This window comes from Tachyglossus aculeatus, chromosome 4 (genome assembly GCF_015852505.1).
Source record: "Tachyglossus aculeatus isolate mTacAcu1 chromosome 4, mTacAcu1.pri, whole genome shotgun sequence".
Taxonomy (NCBI): Eukaryota; Metazoa; Chordata; class Mammalia; order Monotremata; family Tachyglossidae; genus Tachyglossus; species Tachyglossus aculeatus.
The window spans coordinates 97401256-97419772 of NC_052069.1; the positions used below are offsets into that span (position 1 = coordinate 97401256).

Below are 18517 nucleotides of genomic sequence, written 5' to 3' on the forward strand. Positions count from 1 at the left end.
AACGATTGCAGATGGAGGTGGGATGTTCTGGGGGAGATGTGTCCATGAAGTCGCTATGGGTCAGAGACGACTCTACAGCATAAGACAAGACAATTAAACCATTCAGCATCTTGGTTAAACCACAATTTTTTAATGTTATTTTTTTAAGCACTTACTGTGTGCCAGGCACAGTACTAAGCACTGGGATACATACGAGCTTATCAGGTTGGATACTGTCTACATCCCACCCAGGGCTAACAGTCTTAATCTCCATTGAACAGATGAGATAACTAGGCCCAGAGAAGTTAAGTGACTTGCCCTAGGTCACACAGCAGAAAAGAGGTGGAGCTGGGATTAGTACTCAGGTCTGCTGATTCACAGGCCTCTGCTCTTCTCATTAGGCCACGCTGCATCTCCATGAATTGCCATGAATAACTATTAACAGCACCTGAAAGTATATGGAGGTCACTCCCTTGTATACTTTTTAAACTAAATTTCCCTCCTATTATGACAAATGAAAGTATATATTTCAGCACTTTCATTCATTCATTCATTCAATCGTATTTATTGAGTGCTTATTGTGTGCAGAGCACTGTACTAAGTGCTTGGGAAGTACAAGTTGGCAACACATAGAGACAGTCCCTACCGAACAGTGGGCTCACAGTCTAGAAAGGGGAGACAGAGAGCAAAACAAAACGTATTAACAGAATAAAATAAATAGAATAAATATGTACAAGTAAAATAGAGTAATAAATACGTACAAACATCTATACATATATACAGGTGCTGTGGGGAAGGGAAGGAGGCAAGGCGGGGGATGGAAAGGGGGAGGAAGGGGAGAGGAAGGAGGGGGCTCAGTCTGGGAAGGCCTCTTGGAGGAGGTGAGCTCTCAGTAGGGCCTTGAAGGGAGGAAGAGAGCTAGCTTGGCGGATGGGCAGAGGGAGGGCATTCCAGGCCCGGGGGATGACGTGGGCCGGGGGTCGATGGCGGGACAGGTGAGAACGAGACACGGTGAGGAGATTAGTGGCAGAGGAGCGGAGGGTGCGGGCTGGGCTGTAGAAGGAGAGAAGGGAGGTGAGGTAGGAGGGGGCGAGGTGATGGAGAGCCTTGAAGCCCAGGGTGAGGAGTTTCTGCCTGATGTGCAGATTGATTGGTAGCCACTGGAGATTTTTGAGGAGGGGAGTAACATGCCCAGAGCGTTTCTGGACAAAGACAATCCAGGCAGCGGTGTGAAATATGGATTGAAGTGGGGATAGACAGGAGGATGGGAGATCGGAGAGGAGGCTGATACAGTAATCCAGACAGGATAGGATGAGAGCTTGAACGAGCAGGGTAGCGGTTTGGATGGAGAGGAAAGGGTGGATCTTGGCAATGTTACGGAGCTGAGACCGGCAGGTTTTGGTGACGGCTTGGATGTGAGGGGTGAATCATCATCATTCGTATTTATTTAGCACTTACTATGTGCAGAGCACTGTACTAAGCGCTTGGGAAGTACAAATTGGCAACACATAGAGACAGTCCCTACCCAACAGTGGGTTCACAGTCTAAAAGGGGGAGACAGAGAACAAAACCAAACATACCAACAAAATAAAATAAATAGGATAGATATGTACAAGTAAAATAAATAAATAAATAAGTAGAGTAATAAATATGTACAACCATATATACATATATACAGGTGCTGTGGGGAAGGGAAGGAGGTAAGATGAGGGGATGGAGAGGGGGACGAGGGGGAGAGGAAGGAAGGGGCTCAGTCTGGGAAGGCCTCCTGGAGGAGGTGAGCTCTCAGTAGGGCATTGAAGGGAGGAAGAGAGCTAGCTTGGCGGATGGGCAAAGGGAGGGCATTCCAGGCCCGGGGGATGACGTGGGCCGGGGGTCGATGGCAGGACAGGCGAGAACGAGGTACGCTGAGGAGATTAGCGGCGGAGGAGCGGAGGGTGCGGGCTGGGCAGTAGAAGGAGAGAAGGGAGGTGAGGTAGGAGGGGGCGAGGTGATGGAGAGCCTTGAAGCCCAGGGTGAGGAGTTCCTGCCTGATGCGCAGATTGATTGGTAGCCATTGGAGGTTTTTGAGGAGGGGAGTAATATGCCCAGAGCGTTTCTGGACAAAGATAATCCGGGCAGCAGCATGAAGTATGGATTGAAGTGGAGAGAGACACGAGGATGGGAAGAATGAGAGAGTAGAGTCGAGGATGACACCAAGTTTGCGGGCTTGTGAGACGGGAAGGATGGTAGTGCCGTCAACAGTGATGGGAAAGTCAGGGAGAGGGCAGGGTTTGGGAGGGAAGACAAGGAGTTCAGTCTTGGACATGTTGAGTCAGCAAACACCAAAAACAAAATAAAATAATAAACAAAATTAAAACATTTTAAAGGGTGCAGGACCTGAGATTCTCTGAGAAGTTCCTCAGCTAAAACTCATTTATTATCATTATTATCAACATTATTAACAATAATAACAATAGTGATATTGTTAAGCACTCACTATGTGTCAACAACTGTGTCCCGGGACAGCTACACACAGTCAGATCAGTCAGTCACACGGGATTTATAGTTCAGAGGAAAGGAAAATGGTATTTAACCCCCATTTTACTAATGAGGAAACAAACACAAAAGTCAAACAATTGGCCAAAGTCAAATAGCAAGACCCTAGAACCCAGGTCTCCTCACTCCCAGGCCTGTGCTCTATCCAGTAGCCCATACAGAATGAAATGTATATTCCACCTATTGCAAACAGCCCCAGCCCCACAGCACTTATGTACATACCTGTAATTTATTTATATTAATGTCCATCTCCCCTTCTAGACTGAAATCTCATTGTGGTAAAGAATGTGTGTGTTTATTGTTGTACTCTCACAAGCACTTAGTACAGTGCTCTGCATGCAGTAAGCTATGCATGCTCAATAAATACAACTGACTGACCAATAGGTAAAGGTGACTAATGTCAAACTGGTCCTCATCGTCCTTCAACTGCACAGGACACCAAAGGGCACAGATGTGATTTGGGTTGCCATGGTTTCTTCAGGAGGATTCCCCTTATGCTCAGTCAATCAATTAATCAGTGGTATTTACTGTGAGCTTAACCTGAAATTTATAATTAATTAACCCCTGACTGTTCAACCCAGCATACTCTATTCAGATCCCCTGGGATCGGCCCAAATAAGACAGACTTCCTTATTCTTGGGTTAGGGGCTTCTCAAATCATTCCCTGGTCAGTCTCTCAACATGTCCCATCCCCTCAACCTTTCCCACCCCATGGTCTGAAGGCACCAGGTTGTGAATTGTACCATCCCATGTACTCAGCATAGCACATATTATATTGCAAGCAATGTGTTCTCAATGAATACCAGTACGCCAGATGCTACCACGAAGAAACCTTGCTTTGTCTTTTGGATTCTCACAAACTTCCTCTCCCAAACACCCTGACCCTACCTCCCTATCCGGGACAGAAAATAGAGTGCCACCTTCCCCAGTATCCCCCACTCATAGAAAATAAAGAAGCAGCAGGGCATAGTGGACAGATCATGGGCCTGGGGGTCAGAAGGTCATAGGTTCTAATCCCAGCTCTGGCACTTGTCTGCAATTTGACCCTGGGCAAGTCACTTCATTCCTCTATGCCTCAGTTACCTCATTTGTAAAATGGGGATTTAGACTGTGAGCCCCACATGTGACTGGGTCTGTGTCCAAATTAATTTTCTTGTATTCACCCCGGCACTTAGCACAGTAGCCTGGCACATAGTAAGTGCTTAATGAATACCATCATAATCATTATTATTAACCTTACTTCATTTCTGTTTTCTGACAGCAAGCCTGTCAATTAGCAGAAAAATTTTAGTATAAGAAAAGAGTTTCTTCTTTTTTCACTACAAGTAAGATCAGGATTCTTTAAGAGAGAGATTCCAGACTTGATGGAGGAAAAAAGAAGCCCACTCCAGTCCAATTTCAATTTTCAATTTTTATGCAAGGCTCCAGACAGCACCAATTTGTCCACAGCAACCCAATTTCAACTTTGTAATGTGGTATGCTTTAGATGAATAATATGACATGAACATATATTCTAAAAGAAAAAAGGATAAATTGTAAATAAAGGGATCTCCCTAGTCTTCATTATTTTGGCACATGTACACTGCACCAGAATGAAAGATTGCAGATAAAATATGACATTACTAATTTTTAAAATTAGTTTTTGAAATTTTTTCCAAGAAATGAATAATTTCAAATTTCACACGGATGGAACACACCAACAGTCTGCTTTTTTTCTCTGCAGCTTCTCGATCTCTCAAGATTAGAACTGTGTGGAATGTAGTATACTATAATTCTTCTGGGTGTGTTTCTCCCTTCCTCCTCCTCTTTCCTCTATCTTTCCTCGCCCTCATTCCCTGTTCTTTTCCTCTACTTTACAACTTCCCTGTTTTTTCTCTCTGTTTTTCTCTCTCTGCCTCTGCACCTGAGAGAGAATGTGGAATATCCCTTTTAATGCTATAAGATTTTCTGATAGCTTACCTTGCCATTAGTGGATACTCATGTAAGTGTATCCCTCCCCGTTCCAAATCCATCCCACCAGAACACTTGCTATTTCCCCAAGAATAGCTCCTTGTAGGCTAGGATCATGTCTACGGACAGTATTGTATTAAACTTTCTGAAGCGCTTATTTCAGTGCTTTGCACAAAGTCAACACTAGATAAATACCACTGGTTGACTGATGTATTTCTACATATTTTTTTTATTTGTATATCCAAGTAAACATTCAGCTATTTCATCCTAGTCAATTTGCATTACTTTCTCTTTATCTTTGTTCTTCTGCTTTCACTGTTTGTGTAAATACTTTTGCCTATCTTCCCCATTAAGTTATAAGCTCCTTGATGGAGGAAAAATTGTGTCTCAATACTGCCCCAAATACTTGGAGCAGTGCTTAGCACACAGAGGAGGTACTCAATAAAATACCTCTGATTACTTGAATGATCACTACCGATGGATGATGATGGCACAAAACAAATAGTATATAGTATTAAATACATTTCTCCCCCTGCAGCCATGTTCATTCCTTCTTTTAAAATAAATTATGTGCACACCAGCAGCATTAGTCAGTCTCACATCTCTGCTGATGAGGAGTTCAACCAGATGAGATGGACATGTATCATGATGAGGACGATAATAATAATAATAATATTTGTTATGCGCTTATCATGTGCCAAGCACTGTTCTAAGCACTGGGGTAGATACAAGCTAATCAGCTTGGACACAGTCTTAATCCCCATTTTACAGATGAGGTAACTGAGGCACAGACAAGTTAAGTGACTTGTCCAAAGCCACAGAGCAGACAAGTGGCACAGCCTGGATTAGAACCCACATCCTCTGACTCTCAAATCCGTGCTCTTGCCACTAGGCCATGCTGCTTCCCAGAATGATGTATGATGATCATGGTGATGATGATGATGTGCTGGTAGCAAGCTCCCAAGCCTACTGATGAGGACAAGTCAAGAGCAGTCCTCCAAGCCCAATGACAAGTCCCCTGCCATCCGATAGACATCCAGTGGATTGCCCAGTAAGTGGGCAGCTGTCTACGTGAGCAGTTTCTCCTGGTGGACCATGGACCCTTCAAGACTGTAAACCCGTTATGGGCAGGGATTGTCTCTATTGCTGAATTGTACTTTCCAAGCTCCTAGTACAGTGCTCTGCATACCATAAGCACTCAGTAAATTTGTTGAATGACCAGCAGCTAATCCTGATGAATCGCTCTATGGGGGCATGGGGCGCTGGTGTTCTATAACCTAGCAGAGCTGAAACCGGCTGAGAGCCAAGACAATAGTCAATCAAAAGGGTACCAAGTGGGGGTTCTGGTTGTTGCTGAGACTTCCTTCTACAAACTCTTGAACCTCTTGCCTGGCAAGACCCTCAATGGAGAGAAAGTGGAGTTGAAGCTGGCCACCAGGCAGAACTTGTCACAATTTGAGGCACAGGCTTGGAAATCAATCAATCAATCAATCGTATTTATTGAGCGCTTACTGTGTGCACAGCACTGTACTGAGTGCTTGGGAAGCACAAGTTGGCAACACATAGAGATGGTCCCTACCCAACAGTGGGCTCACAGTCTAGAAAATGTGAATGTGTCTGAATTCCAAGAGGAGGTAAAAAGGCATTTGCAGAGGCAGGGCAGTAAAGAGGGTTCGGCTGCCACATAGGACTAGTCTACAGGGTGTGGGAAGGGTTGGTGGGAAGGAATATTAATAATGGCATTTGTTAAGTGCTTACTATGTGCCAAGCACTGTTCTGGAGGGATGCCTAAGTGCAGTGTCTGGTCTAGTGGAACAGCACAGGGCTAGCGTCTCATCCCAGCCTTGATCCCAGACTGTTGTAGAATCACGGGTAAGTTGTTTAACTTCTATGTGCTTTAGTTTCATTGTCTATTTAGTGAGGAGAATAATTTTTGCCTCCCCCTACCTCAAAGGGATGTTGTGATGATAGAAAATGACATGATTTTGTAAGTTATTTGGAAAAATTACAGTACTATACAAAGTATTATTATTACCATCATCACTGATATAATTATTGTTACTATTATTATCCCAGAGAACTTGTTGACTATGTGGAATACTCCTTTGTTTTCCTTTATTGTAACTTCTAGGAGCCATAACTCCTCTCTCAGACCCATTCAGGCTATGTAAGCACTCAAACAACTCAAGCAATTCTTCACTGCTTCTATTTCATGTATTTGGCAAGAGAGATGCACACATAATAAATAGAAAAATAAACTTTTTTTAAAAGCACAGTAAGTTAGGGAAAGGAACATGTCTACCAACTCATTTGTTTCGTATTGGCCCAAGCACTTAGTACAGTGCTCTGCACACAGAAAGTGCTCAATAAATATCATTGTTTGATTAGGGGCTAGTAGAGTTTTATAGCATTAATGCCTCATTTTTTAAATGGGCAGCTCACCACAGTAACGGCACCTACAGAAAAAAGAATGTAAGTCAGGCCCAAATTGGTATAACCATGCTATTGTATGGGGAAAAAAAGTAATTCAGCTTTAAATGAAGTTCAATAAACTGTATTTCCTTTCTGCTCGACTTGAATTATTTCTCCCTGACATCAGGACTGTATTCAGCAAAGGAATAAAGATCAAGGCTACAGCTACTGTATCAGCTTTGGGTTTTTTTTTTTTTTCAAAGCAAAATCTCAATTGTTAAACAGCACTAAACAAGTTCTCCATTGTTCTCTTGGTAATACTTATTTGTAAGTACTCAAACAGCTCAAGCAATTCTTCATTGCTTCTTTGCTGCAAAGATTTCGTTTTCGATGATTTAAACAGTCTACCCTTAAAAGCGGTGCTAAGAAATCCAATTACTATTCCACCACTAGCCTTTTGTAAGCCCAGCAGCAAATACACTGCAGAATATGCTAAGAGGCTGAAGAATCTACTCTGTCTCAGCAGCTATCTCACCCAGGCACTCTGCCCTTCCCATAAACTGGATTTCTTTTTCCTTTGTGGGAACATGGAAAATAACCATGCATGCTCTTCACCTAAAATATAAGCTTCTGGCAAGCAAAAGACTAAAGAATTAATAAATGATGGTTGGACAACTTTGGGCAAGACACTGTCCTGAGTGGGCCAATTTGATCTATGAGATCAAAAAGAGTTCAGCCTGATCTTTCTGAAGGGCAATTCATGGGAATTTATGAGATGATATAAACTCTAGAGAGTGCTGTATATTCAGGTAGACACATTTACCACACATATATACAGTGTCCACTATTAGCATCTTTATGTATCTGACCCTGAATCACTACATTGTAGTCTCCCCAGTGTCACTGGAACATTGAGTGCAAAGCATATTGGATTTTAAAAAGAAATGTGTCCTGTTAACACTGCCCAGGGCTGGAGGAGAGGGGAGAAAGGAGGAAGGCTCTTGGCCTGGGCTCTGCAGCAAGCAATTCCCTGTGAGAGAGGTGGGTCTGAGCCTCATGGAGGTGAGGACGGGAGGACGGGTGGCAGCAGTCATGGCCGCTCCCATTGCTCTCACTTTTCGGAAACTCCTCCCTCACTTCTTCCCCACTGGAAAAGGCTTCTCATCCCAGGGTACTGAAAAACTCAAACCCAAACAGGAGTGTTTACCAGAAATGGGTGTGCTGTAGGGGAAAGGGGTGGTTCTCTATGATAAGGGAAGCAGTGTGACGTAATGGCTAGAGTACTAGCCTGAGAGTAAGAAGGACCTAGGTTCTAGTCCCAGCTATGCCACTTGTCTGCTGTGCGGCCTTGGGCAAGTCACTTCACTTCTCTGTGCCTCAGTTTCCTCATCAGTAAAATGGGGATTAAGACTGTGAGCTCCATGTTATACAGATACAACAAATACATGTAGATAGAACCTTATTAGCTTGTATCTACCCCAGCATTTAGTACAGTGCCTGGCACATAGTAAGCGTCTAACCTTTAACCAATAATAAAAAAACAAGGGATAGGAGCCAATGATAACCAATGCTCCAGGCCGTACAGTCTGGATCAGAGGGAGGAGGGGAGAACTGGGTGTGTGTGTGTTTGTGTGTTTGTGTGTGTGTGAGAGACCAATGACAGCAAAGGGAAGAAAGATAACTCTGGAAACTTTCCTGACTAACCTCTCATCTCCTCACCCTATTCTCCTTTCTGTCTGCATCTCCTATGAACTTCAAGCCAAGACACACGGATACTCACCCCACCCCCACAGCCCTTATGTACAAGTAAGGATAATAATGATAATGATAAGTGCTTACTATGTGCCAAGCACTGGGGTAGATACAAATTAATCAGGTTGGACACGGTCCCTGTCCCACATGGGGTTCACACTCTTAACCCCCATTTTACAGATGAGGTAAATGACACCCAGAGAAGTTAAGTGACTGGACCCAGGTCACACAGCAGACATGTGGTGGAGCTGGGATTAGAACCCAGGCCCTTCTGACCCCCAGGTCAATGCTGTATCCTCTACACCACATATCCTTATCCTCATATCTACATATCTTTATCCTCTGTTGCTTCCCTGCAGCGTGGCTCAGTGGAAAGAGCGCGCGCTTGGGAGTCAGAGGGCATGGATTCAAATTCCAGCCCTGTCACTTGTCAGCTGTGTGACCTTGGGCAAGCCACGTAACTTTTCTGTGCCTCAGTTACCTCATCTGTAAAATGGGGATTACGATTGTGAGCCCCCCGTGGGACAACCTGATCACCTTGTATCCTCCCCCAGCACTTAGAACAGTGCTTTGCACATAGTAAGCACTTAACAAATATCACCATTATTATTATTATTATTATTATTTATTTCAATGATTGTCTCCCCCCCAAGACTGTAAAACTCCTTGAGGGCACAACCTCTGCCTACCAATTCTATTGTCTTGTACTCTTCCAAGTGCGTAATACAGTGCACTGTGCACAATGAGGACTCATAAATACCACAGATTGATTGCTCTGAACAATTACTACAAATGCTATAGAAACTGAATGCCTGCTGGTTTTAAGGAGAAAGATTCAGTCTGAGGCAGGAGAAAAGGGAACATGGATGAACTCTGATTGAGTCCACGTTGGTACAGAGCCTGGTGGTTGGGACTTGATTATGCCTTGGCCCAGGACCAAAAGAACTACAGAAAATACAAGCGATAGAGTTTCACTTCAGTTGCTACAACTGCACTGTACCTGGGTCAACAGTGAATTTACCCACATTTGGCCTGGTTGCCATGAACACCTCACTCACCCAGGGCATGAGAATAAATGCACAATTGGGCTTGCTACAGAGGGAAGCACGAAGAGATACATATTCTGTAATCTGCTTCTGTCAGCTGTCTGGCCAAGCATGCTCTTGGACCCAGGAGGACCATGGGAGAGTGCGGCTGGATAGTACAACCTATTCCAACTCTGAGAAAACAGTTGAAATGCATGTTCTGCTCTGCTGACAGCTGAAGCCCTAAATAGAAAGCCCCTCGCAAGTATTTTTTAATGGTATTCATTACGTGCTTAGTATATACAAGGCACTGTTCTAAGTGCTAGGGTAGAAACAAGCTAATCAGGTTGGACACAGTCCCTGTCCCACATGTGACTTACAGTCTAAATAGCCATTTTTCAGATGAGGTGACTGAGTTGCAGAGAAGTTAAATGACTCACCCAAGGTTACATGACAGAAAAGTAGCAGAGCCAGGATTAGAGCCTACTGATTCCTAGGCTTGTGCTCTATCCACTAAGCCACAATGCTTCTCTGGCTCAGGATACTGGCCACTCATTCACTGGCGAGGCAGAAGTGCCATCCGATTGACCCAGGGTACCTGAGGAGCTATCCCAAATGGTGGAAAGAATGGAGCTTAGTACAGTGCTCTACACACAGTAAGTGCTCAATAAATACAATTGAATGAATGAAATATGCTATAAAAATGAGTTGTCTCATTCAAAATAGGCTTACCAGGGGAGAGCCTGATGTGCGAAATAAAAAAAGATGACATTCATTCATTCAATTGTATTTATTGAAGGCTTACAGCATGCAGAGCACTGTACTAAGCACTTGGGAAAGTACAATACAGTAATAGAGACAATCCCTGCCCACAATGAGCTCATAGTCTAGAGAGGGGGGAGACAGACATCAATACAAGTAAACAGACATCAATATAAATAAATAAAATTACAGATTTTATGTATATATAAGTGCTGTGGGGCAGGGAGAGGGGTGAAGAGCAAAGGGAGTGAGTCAGGGTGACGTGGAAGGGAGAGGGAGATGAGGAAAAGTGAGGCTTAGTCTGGGAAGGCCTCTTGGAGGCGATATGTCTTAGGTAAGGGTTTGATGGTGGGAAGAGTAATTATTTGGCGGATTTGAGGAAGGAGGGCATTCCAGGCCAGAGGCAGGATGTGGGCCAGTGGTTGGCAGTGAGACAGGTGAGATCGAGGCACAGTGAGAAGGTTAGTACCAGCGACGCAAAGTATGAGGGCTGGGTTGTAGAAGGAGAGAAGCAAGGTGAGGAAGGAGGGGGCAATGTGATGGAGAGTCTTAAGGCACATGGATCATGACTCCATGAAATGTTGAGACCACAAGACAAATCATTTATAGTGTGTGAACAGGTTAGATACTTCATTAACTTCCTAGTAATGAGCTTTCCATTTATTAAACATTTTCCTGGAGAAAGTTGTCGCCTACGACATGGTTCTGTTCCTCCCAACCACTCCATCATGTGGTGAGCCAGATCTAGGATTTCTCTGCTTCCCTGCCTATCTCTTCCCTACCCCCTATCTTTGATGCTGCTCCCTTTTCACCTCCTCTCCTACAATCTCACTGCAAGATATAGTCCCACATGACTCTAGCAGTGGGAAGGCCAGTTGCGATAATATACCCTGCATAGGCCTAGTCCAAGCACACTGGTTTTGCACCCAACTAGGGCATTTAGCTGGGGTGCCCAGGTAACAGGAGAGGCTCACTGAGTCAGGGCTCCTCAATGGTGGTAGTCACTCTGTTTTTGAAAAGTGTGAACACTTAGTACAGTGCTCTGCAAACAGTAAGCACACAGAAAAGACCACTAATTGATTTCCTCATGCCTGCTTCTCAGGGGACTGCAAAACTGCTTCTCCGCAAGGGAGAGTGCTCCTACCCTCAAAATGTCGGCAGGCTCAGCACATGCCTGCTTCAAAAGCAGAGCTAAGGAAGGGGCCCCGCACGTTTGCTCCCCTGCCACCTCTCCAGGAGGAAAAAAAGTGGGTGAATTCAGCTCTACTTGGGAGAATGTCTCAGAATTTTCAAGATCAGTAAAAACATGCATCCAGGAATTCATCAAAATGCCACCCAAAGGAACAAATTCTGCTCCTCTAGCCTGAAGCTTTAGGAATACCTCTCTAGAGTGTAAGAAGGGAATTTCAACAGAATGAATACTAACATTATTCCCAGATCATGAGGCAAGCACTGCCAAGCCTGACACCCGAAACTTAAATATGGGCTTAACAAAACTCTGTTCTACCTTCACACCTATTGACCTGAAAAGCAAAGAAGAGAAACTAAATCTTACAAGATGTGAATGCAAGCTGTTCTTGAAATCTCTGACAAAGGTGAACCACTCTTCCTTTAAAGCATCTGGGCTTATCTATAGAGTCTTATGCTCTCCTCCCCCGCCCTCTAACTGTATGGTACCACAGGTCCAAAGGGGATCACAGTCATGTCACATAAAGCGCAGTGACCACTATAGTGATATTTACCTATTCTGGGGGATCCAGGTTAATGGCATATTCTCCCGCAAAACCACATCTGTGTTAGGCTGAAAGCTATTGTTCAAGAGGCACATGTAAGTGAGGAAAGTAGAGAGTTGCTATCTTCCTTAGAGACTAAACATCATTATCAGCAGTGTGGAAAGAACTATTCATGAAGCGGATGGCTAGGCTTTTGAGAACAGATTTACCAAAGCTAACAGTGGGGCAGCCTTAATTATAGCAATGTTAGCATCAGGATTATGACAAGGAATAAATCTCATTTAGAGAGAGATCAATGAAGCAAATTCTTTGTGACTTTCTTCCCTGACATCCCCCAAGCAAGGCTTAATGTTTGTGGGGCTTTTAACATTAAAAAAAAAAACATTTGAATTCAATACTATTATTTTTAAACAGCAAATGATTTTGCATTAACTTGAGGCTGAGCAAACCTTTTCTCCCATCCTCTCCAAGTCTTTATTTTCTCCAGCATAAGGTCTTAAAGATGTTTTGTAAAGGATCACAATGGTCTGCCACAACCTTGAACTTTGAAATGAGATTATCAAGAGGCAGAAAACTTCCTACACACATGCAGTGCTTGATCAGAAAAATAAGACCAGAAATTAGGTGAAATACCAGCCAATCATTCAATCAGTAGTATTTATTAAGAATCTACTTGGCACAAGACACTTTCCTAGCACTGTCTACATCCTTTACAGTGTGGGTTCCTTGTGGGCAGGGGAACTCCGTTCTACTGTACCCTCCCAAGCACTTAGGACAGTGATCTGCACACATTAAGTGCTCATTAAATAGGACTGATTAAGTACTTGGAAAAGTAGAACAGAAATTAGAAGAAATTTACCTGCCCTCAAGAAGCTTACAGTCTAGGGGAGGACATAGGTATGAAAATACATTACAGATAGGAGGAAAAAATAAAAGGGAATCTGTATGAGAGTATATGCTTTAATTAATAAAGAATGTAACATAAGTTCTATAGAAGGTGATGTAGTGTGCTGAATTGACAGTTTGGATGATATAAGCTGGGATGATTAGAAACTGACTTTCTGGAGATGTGGTTTGGTTTCAAGTGGGCTTTGAAGATGGGAAGAGCTGTTATCTGTCAAATTTGAAGGGGAAGGAGGTTCCTGGCGGGGGGAAGACATGAGCAAGCAGTCGTTGTTGGGAGAAACGGTAACCAGACATAGTGAGGAGGTGAGCTTGAGAGGAACGAAGAATACGAGCTGGAGTGTAGTGGAAGAAGAGAGGGGAATAGTATGAAGGAGAGAGATGATTGCTCAGGACTTTATGCTTGATACAGAAAGTAACCATTTGGGATTTTTGAGGAGTAGAGAAACGCTTGAAACATGCAGAATGACATTTTAGAAAAATAATCCCAGCAGAAGAATGAAGTGTGGATTGCCCAGGGGAGAGATGGGAGGCAGGGAGGTCAACAAGGAGGTTGATGCAACAATATTGATTAATTGATTAACTAATTAAAAGAAAGCTGTATCACTTCAGAATTAGGATATGGCATCCACTATCCTGTGGTGAATTTAGTAGAGTTAAGGTTTTTAGATTTTAGGTTTGAGGTAGCAATGAGGCCTTCTAAATGTACACAAATAGATGTCCCTTCCTTTAGCTACGTCAAAGAAATAGTATTTCATGCACTGTAATTCAAGAGAAATGTAAGCCTATCAATATCCTTTACTACTACTTTGTACTCATATTCCATAAACTAAGACTGTTCACATCACTTTCTTATTCCCAAGGAATTTGAGAAAAATATAAACGGTAAGAATAATGTTGCAATACAGATTAAGAAACATCATTGCATTACATAATAATAATAATTAATAATTATGACATTCATTAAGTGCTTTTCTGGGGTTAGAATCCCTAAAGCAATGATTCTAAATTGTTTTTCATATCCAGAGCTACAATGAACAAAGAATTCCAAAGCCCCCACAATGAAGGTGTTGCTCTTCTAATTGAGCATGTATGTGCCTCTACAGAACTGTGCTGATTTTAATAAATGAATCAGTCATAATAACAATAATAATAGTAATGATAGTATTTGTTAAGCCCGTACTGTGTGCCAAGCACTGTTTTAAGTGCTGGGGTAAATACAAGGTAATCAGGGTGTCCCACATGGGGCTTACAGGCTTAATCCCCATTTGACAGATGAGGTAACTGAGGCACCGAGAAGTTAAGTGACTTACCCAAAGTAACATAGCTGACAAGTGGTGGAGCCGGGATTAGAACCCATGACCTCTGACTCCCAAGCCCGTGCTCTTTCCACTAAACCATGCTGCTTCTCATATTTATTGAGTACTTACTGTGTGTGGAGCACTGTACTAAGGGTTTGGGAGAGTATGATATGAGAGCTGGGAGACACTTTCCCTGCCCACAAGACACTTACAGGCTCATTTTCCAGCATCCTTCATGGAACCACACGTGCCCAATTCTAAAGACTTCTGTCAGAGTACATCTCTCTTCTGTGAAACTGGAGAGTTGGAAGAGATTCTTTATGAGATTTATTTAGTGGATAGCTGAGACTAAAAAGAAAAACAAAACTGAAAACTGTTGACCTTTTTCACATGGCAAATGCATACTTATGCTTTTTTTTCAGTTCAGTTCATGTTAGTTCTAAAATGATTCTTTTGTAGAAACATAACTGACCTTCCTCTCTTCAAGCTAATCCTAGCAGTGCCATTCATAATTTTCACAGATGGGTACGAGTTTGGCAAGCACATGACCTTTCAAGTCTATGTTTTCTTAAGACAAATGTAATTGGAAATGGACCAAGACATTGGAAATCCTCTATTATCATTCTCTCAAGGGGGAAAAAATACTGTACGCTGAAGTTCAATCTCCAGCTTTCCTCAGTTCACAGGGTTTTTACTCAGCCATTACCAGCCAGTTGCTTGGATCCACTGAAATCTGAGACCTAGATGTAGCACAATGGGCACATTTGGTCAAGTGAGTAATTTCATCAGCAACTCCTTGAGCAGTACTCTACATCACATGTCTGGTCAACATTCCCACCATTCCAAGATCCTGGTGATCTGATAACTCAACTCTGAGACAATGTGGCACACACTACCATTTCCCAGGCTGGGATACATGAGAGGAATGGACAATGTGGTGAACGGAAATGAGTCACCTGAAAGCAGGGTAGGTAGGGGGGGGAAAGGCAGCAGAAAGAACAATTTAAAGACTTTGAGAAGAATTAACTGTAGACCATTGGAAAACAACGGCTGAAGGCGAACCAGCCTATAAGTCTATAATCAAGAAGGTTTGTTCTCCCCTGAAGAGAGACTTTTGGAAGAAAGGGGTGCCAGAAGCAAACTCAAAGACAGCAGCAGGTCATGCAAGTAGCAAACAAGTCGGCAGAACAAGGAGCTGTCTTTATTGCACGGAGAATGGAATGTATTAGGGTCAGAACTTGGGCTTTTCATTTAAAACCACACACATGGATAAAAACCTATGGTCAGAAATGTCACCTTTAAAAAGAAGGCCATCATCTATCTATTGATTATCTGAATTTCTGCCCAGCAATATAGTAATAGTTCCAGAAACACTGTTAAACTGAAAGGGCTTTCTTCTCCTGGGGACAGTAAAAAAATAGCTTATTTAAAACTAAATATACCTTTTCCAAATATTCAATTATCAGGGAAACATCATAAATAGAGTACAACTAGATGTTGGTAACATGACACATAATACTTCAAAAATGCTATTTGTATTTGAAACATTTCTCTTGGATGGGTTTGTCCACTCAAAACATGCATTGACAGTTTTTATACTTTCCCATGTTAAGGTGGTAAATCATCCTTCAAAAGCCAGTTACCACATAAAAAATACAGTGAATTACAATAAAGGTTGATGATTCGAAGAGGATGGGAGGAGAATGAACCAAAGGAAGAAGAATGAAAAGAAAAAATTCAGTTGGGAATGTGAGGTGGTTGAAAACTAACTAAACCCAGAGACCAGGCGCAGGTGTACCCCGAGCAACTGCCCTCTAAGCCCTCCCTCCCATCTATTGGCAGGAACTCAAATATCTGAGCTCCAGGGTCTGTGTGCATTCGGTTGGCTCCCGCAAGCTGCTGGGGACCCAAAACAGCCTCAGGAACTGCTCAGGGATTCAGTGGCTGCAAGAAGAACTAGCCCTGGATGGGGGTTAGGGAGGTTTATTCATTCAGTCATATTTATTGAGCACTTACTGTTGTGTGCAGAACACTGTACTAAGTGCTTATCTTGCTCCAAGGACCATTCTGCAGTTGTATCTTATGCAAGGGACTTCAGTCAATCAACAGTATTTCATTCATTCATTCATTCAATAGTGTTTTTGAAGTACTTAGCATGTGGAGAGCACTGTACCAAGCGCTTGGGAAAGTATAATACAACAATAAACACTGACATTCCCTGACCACAAGAAGCTCAAGGTGGCTGCCTGTCAACCTACGAATCAAGCAATAACAACTCACTCTCGGGTTCAAGGCTCTCCATCACCTCGCCCCTTCCTACCTCACTTCCCTTCTCTCCTTGTCCAGCTCAGCCCGCACCCTCCGCTCCTCTGCCGCTAACCTCCTCACTGTGCCTCGTTCTCATCTGTCTCGCCGTCGACCCCCAGCCCACATCCTTCCCCTGGCCTGGAATGCCCTCCCTCCACATATCTGCCAAGCTAGCTCTCTTCCTCCCTTCAAAGCCCCAATGAGAGCTCACCTCCTCCAGGAGGCCTTCCCAGACTGAGCCCCCTTTTTCCTCTCCTCCTCTCCATTCCCCCCGCCCTACCTCCTTTTCCTCCCCACAGCACTTGTATATATTTGTACAGATTTATTACTCTATTTATTTTACTTGTAAATATTTACTATTCAATTTATTTTGTTAATGATGTGCATATAGCTTTAATTCTATTTGTTTTGACGATTTTGAAACCTGTCTACATGTTTTGTTTTGTTGTGTGTCTCCCCGTTCTAGACTGTGAGCCCATTGTTGGGTAGGGACCGTCTCTATATGTTGCCGACTTGTACTTCCCAAGCGCTTAGTACAGTGCTCTGCACACAGTAAGCGCTCAATAAATATGACTGAATAAATGAATGAATGGAGGGGCACTTACTATGTGCAGAGCACTGTGCTAAGCACTTGGGAGAGTAGACTACATGAGTCTGGGAGTCAGAAGGATCTGGGTTTTAATCCCAGCTCTGCCACCTGTCTTCTGTGTGACCTTGGGCAGATCATTTATCTTCTCTGGGCCTCCGTTACCTCACCTGTAAAATGGGGATTATGACTGCAAGGCCCACATGGGAATGAACAGCAGAATGACCATTTTAAAGTCTTTGAGAAGATAGAAATTGCAAGCAAACCAGCCTAGAAGTACATAATCAGGAAGGTTTGTTCTCCCTTGAAAAGACAGTTCCAGAAGAAAGGGATGCCAGAAACAAACTCAAAGACAGCAGCAGGTCATGCAAAGAGCAAATGTGTCTCAGTGAAACAAGGAGCGGTCTTTAGTGCACAGAGAGTGGAATGTATTAGGGTAGCAACTTGGGCTTTTTATTTAAAACCACATACATGGATAGAACCCCATGTCAAAAATGTCACCTTTAAAAAGGCCCTGTGTCCAACCTGATTACCTTGTATCTATACCAACACTCAGAACAGTGCATGGCACAAAATAAGCGCTTAACAAATTCAATAATTAAAAAAAAACCAGATTCAGCAGGCACATTCCCTTCCTATATTGGGATCCATCCCCACCTGGCTCAGAACCCCCAGGGGTATCCATCTAGGGCCCAGGCCAATCTTTCAGGATCAGGCTTAATCCCAATATCTGGAGGGTGTATGGGGAGACTGCGCTCCTGGGAAGTTCTGAGCATGTGTTGCTGCCATGGGACAACCAGGTAGGAAATTCTTTATCCACAAAGTCCCTGGAATGAAACTACAAACATTATTATACCTAATGTATACTTGGTGAAAGTAAGGTTCACTGACCTGCTCCAGGGTATTACATACAGTGTTAGTTGGCAGTGTAGTAGGCCAAAAGGCCCCAGACTCCTGAGTCCCAGGGTCAACCCCCCAAACTATTAAACCTTTGCACTGAGTTGTGCGTGGTACCTCAAATGGATCAATGAATCCACATAGAAGAAGCATGGCCTAGTGGAAAGAGCTTGGTCTGGGGAGACGGAGGACCTGGGTTCTAATCCCAGTTCCACCACTTACTTGTGGTATGACCTTGGACAAGTCACTTAAATTCTCTGTGCCTCAGTTCCCTCATCTGCAAAATGGGAATTCAATACCCATTTTGAATTCCCAAAATGGGAATTCATTTGCTCTCTCCTACTTAGACTGCGGGACTTGACTATCTTGTAT

At 43.3% G+C, this 18517-nt stretch overlaps 1 protein-coding gene across 7 annotated transcripts in view; it reads right to left on the bottom strand.

Moving 5' to 3' along the window:
- Positions 1–18517, bottom strand: part of RALYL (RALY RNA binding protein like) — a 670673-nt gene that overhangs the window by 461771 nt on the left and 190385 nt on the right. The window contains exon 1 of one of the 7 annotated variants that reach the window (XM_038745782.1): positions 14568–14582. The exons of the other annotated variants lie outside the window; for them this stretch is intronic. The gene's annotated coding sequence lies outside the window, so the exon portion shown is untranslated. Of the gene's footprint in view, positions 1–14567; positions 14583–18517 lie in introns of those variants that run through there. 7 annotated transcript variants of the gene reach the window in all.